This window comes from Heterodontus francisci, unplaced genomic scaffold (assembly GCF_036365525.1).
Source record: "Heterodontus francisci isolate sHetFra1 unplaced genomic scaffold, sHetFra1.hap1 HAP1_SCAFFOLD_292, whole genome shotgun sequence".
In the NCBI taxonomy this organism is placed as follows: Eukaryota; Metazoa; Chordata; class Chondrichthyes; order Heterodontiformes; family Heterodontidae; genus Heterodontus; species Heterodontus francisci.
The window spans coordinates 2023065-2027553 of NW_027141280.1; positions in this window are offsets into that span (position 1 = coordinate 2023065).

Sequence of the window (4489 nt, forward strand, 5' to 3'; positions counted from 1 at the left end):
CTGACACTCTCAGACACTCGCTATCACTCGCTATCACTCTCTGACACTCTCTGACACTCTCAGAATCTCTCTCTCACTCTCTGAAACTCTCAGACAATCTCTATCACTCTCTGACACTCTCTGACATTCTCAGACACTCTCTATCACTCTCTGACACTCTCTATCACTCTCTGACACTCTCTGACACTCTCTATCACTCTCTGATACTTTCTATCACTCTCTGACACTCTCTATCACTCTCTGACACTCTCTTTCGCTGTCTGACACTCTCTGACACTCTCTGACACTTTCTGACACTCTCAGACACTCTCTATCACTCTCTATCACTCTCTGATACTCTCTGACACTCTCAGAATCTCTCTCTCACTCTCTGACACTCTCAGACACTCTCCATCACTCTCTGACACTCTCTATCACTCTCTGACATTCTCAGACACTCTCTATCATTCTCTGACACTCTCTATCACGCTCTGACACTCTCTATCACTCTCTGACACTCACTGACACTCTCAGACGCTCTCTGTCACTCTCAGACACTATCACTCTCTGACACTCTCTGACACTCTCTGACACTCTCTCTCACTCTCTGACACTCTCTGACACACTCAGACACTCTGTGACACACTCTGACACTCTCTATCACTCTATGACACTCTCTGACGGTCTCTATCACTCTCTATCACTCTCTGACACTCTTTATCACTCTCTGACACTCACTGACACTCTCAGACACTCGCTGTCACTCACTATCACTCTCTGACACTATCACTCTATGAATCTCTCTGACACTCTCAGAGTCTTTCTATCACTCTCTATCACTCACTGACACTCTCAGACACTCTCTGTCACTCTCTGACACTCACCGACACTCTCAGACACTCTCTTTCACTCTCTGTCACTCTCAGACACTCTCTATCACTCTCTGACACTCTCTATCACTCTCTGACACTGTCTATCGCTCTCTGACACTCTCTGACACACTCAAAAACGCTCTATCACTCCCTGACACACTCTGACTCTCTCTATCACTCTATGACACTCTCTGACACTCTCTATCACTCTCTGTCACTCTCTGACACACTCTGAAACTCTCTGACACTCTCTGTCACTCTCTATCACTCGCTGACACTCTCTATCACTCTCTGACACTCTCTTTAACTCTCTGACACTCTCTGTCACTCTCTATCACTCTCTGACACTCTCTATCACTCTCTGACACTCTCAGAGGCTCTCTATAACTCTCTATCACTCACTGACAATCTCAGACACTCTCTATCACTCTCTGACTCTCACTGACACTCTCAGACGCTCTCTGTCACTCTCAGACACTCACTGACACTCTCAGACTCTCTCTGTCACTCTCAGACAGTCTCTATCACTCTCTGACACTCTCTATCACTCTCTGACACACTCTGACACAATCTGACACTCTGTGACACACTCTGACACTCTCTATCACTCTATGACACTCTCTGACGCACTCTATCACTCTCTATCACTCTCTGACACTCTCTCTCACTCTCCTACAATCTCTAACACTCTCTTTCACTCTCTGACACTCAATGACACTGTCAGACACTCTCTGTCACTCACTATCACTCTCTGACACTCTCTTTCACTCTCTGTCACTCTCTGACACTCTCTATCACTCTCTGACACTCTCTATCACTCTCTGACACTCTCTATCCCTCCTGACACACTCTGACTCTCTATATCACTCTATGACACTCTCTGAAACTCTCTATCACTCTCTGTCACTCTCTGACACACTCTGACACGCTCTGACACTCTCAGACACTCTCAGACACTCTCTGTCACTCTCTATCACTCTCTGACACTATCTATAACTCTCTGACACTCTCTACCACTCTCTGACACTCTCTGTCACTCTCTTTCACTCTCTGACACTCTCTATCACTCTCTGACACTTTCTGACACTCTCAGAGGCTCTCTATCACTCACTGACACTCTCAGACACTCTCTATCACTCTCTGACACTCTCTGACACTCTCAGAGGCTCTCTACCACTCTCTATCACTCACTGACAGTCTCAGACACTCTCTATCACTCTCTGACACTCACTGACACTCTCAGACGCTATCTGTCACTCTCAGACACTCACTGACACTCTCAGACTCTCTCTGTCAGTCTCAGACAGTCTCTATCACTCTCTGACACTCTCTGACACTCTCTATCACTCTCTGACACACTCTGACACAATCTGACACTCTGTGACACACTCTGACACTCTCTATCACTCTATGACACTCACTGACGCTCTCTATCACTCTCTATCACTCTCTGACACTCTCTATCACTCTCTTACAATCTCTGACACTCTCTTTCACTCTCTGACACACACTGACACTGTCAGACACTCTCTGTCACTTACTATCACTCTCTGACACTCTCTTTCACTCTCTATCACTCTCTGACACTCTCTATCACTCTCTGTCATTGTCTATCGCTCTCTGACACTCTCTGACACACTCAATCACTCTCTATCACTCCCTGACACACCCTGACTCTCTCCATCACTCTATGACACTCTCTGACACTCTCTATCACTCTCTGACACTCTCCATAACTCTCTGACAATCTCTGTCACTCTCTATCACTCTCTGACACTCTCTATCACTCTCTGACACTCTCTGACACTCTCAGAGGCTCTCTATAACTCTCTATCACTCACTGACAATCTCAGACACTCTCTATCACTCTCTGACTCTCACTGACACTCTCAGACGCTCTCTGTCACTCTCAGACACTCACTGACACTCTCAGACTCTCTCTGTCTCTCTCAGACAGTCTCTATCACACTCTGACACTCTCTGACACTCTCTATCACTCTCTGACACACTCTGACACAATCTGACACTCTGTGACACACTCTGACACTCTCCATCACTCTATGACACTCTCTGACACACTCTATCAGTCGCTATCACTCTCTGACACTCTCTCTCACTCTCTTACAATCTCTAACACTCTCTTTCACTCTCTGACACTCACTGACACTGTCAGACACTCTCTGTCACTCACTATCACTCTCTGACACTCTCGTTCACTCTCTGTCACTCTCTGACACTCTCTATCACTCTCTGACACTCTCTATCACTCTCTGACACTCTCTATCGCTCCTGACACACTCTGACTCTCTCTATCACTCTATGACACTCTCTGAAACTCTCTATCACTCTCTGTCACTCTCTGACACACTCTGACATTCTCTGACACTCTCAGACACTCTCAGACACTCTCTGTCACTCTCTATCACTCTCTGACACTATCTATCACTCTCTGACACTCTCTACCACTCTCTGACACTCTCTGTCACACTCTTTCACTCTCTGACACTCTCTATCACTCCCTGACACTCTCTGACACTCTCAGAGGCTCTCTTTCACTCTCTATCACTCACTGACACTCTCAGACACTCTCTATCACTCTCTGACACTCACTGACACTCTCAGACACTCTCGTTCACCCTCTGTCGCTCTCAGACACTCTCAGACACTCTCTATCACTCTCTGACACTCTATCTCTCTCTGACACTCTCTATCGCTCTCTGACACTCTCTGACACACTCAATCACTCTCTATGTCTCTCTGACACACTCTGACACTCTCTGGCAATCTCAGACACTCTCTGACACTCTGTCACTCTCTATCACTCTCTGACACTCTCTTTCAATCTCTGACACTCTCTATCACTCTCTATCACTCTCTTACACACTCTATCACTCTCTGACACTCTCTGGCACTCTCTATCACACTCTGACACTGTCTGACACTCTCTATCACTCAATGACACACTCTGAAACTCTCTATCACTCTCTATCACTCTCTGACACTCACTGGCACTGTCAGACACTCGCTGTCACTCTCAGACACTCTCTGTCACTCTCAGACACTCTCAGACACTCTCTATCACTCTCTGACACTCTCTATCACTCTCTGACACTCTCTTTCGCTGTCTGACACTCTCTGACACACTCTGACACTCTCTGACACTCTCAGACACTCGCTATCACTCGCTATCACTCTCTGACACTCTCTGACACTCTCCGAATCTCTCTCTCACTCTCTGAAACTCCCAGACAATCGCTATCACTCTCTGACACTCTCTGACATTCTCAGACACTCTCTATCACTCTCTGACACTCTCTATCACTCTCTGACACTCTCTGACATTCTCAGACACTCTCTATCACTCTCTGACACTCTCTATCACTCTCTGACACTCTCTATCACTCTCTGATACTTTCCGACACTTTCTGACACTCTCAGACACTCTCTATCACTCTCTATCACTCTCTGATACTCTCTGACACTCTCAGAATCTCTCTCTCACTCTCTGACACTCTCTATCACGGTCTGACACTCTCTATCGCTGTCTGACACAATCTGACACTCTCTGACATTCTCAGACACTCTCTATCACTCTCTGACACTCTCTATCACTCTCTGACACTCTCTGACACTCTCTA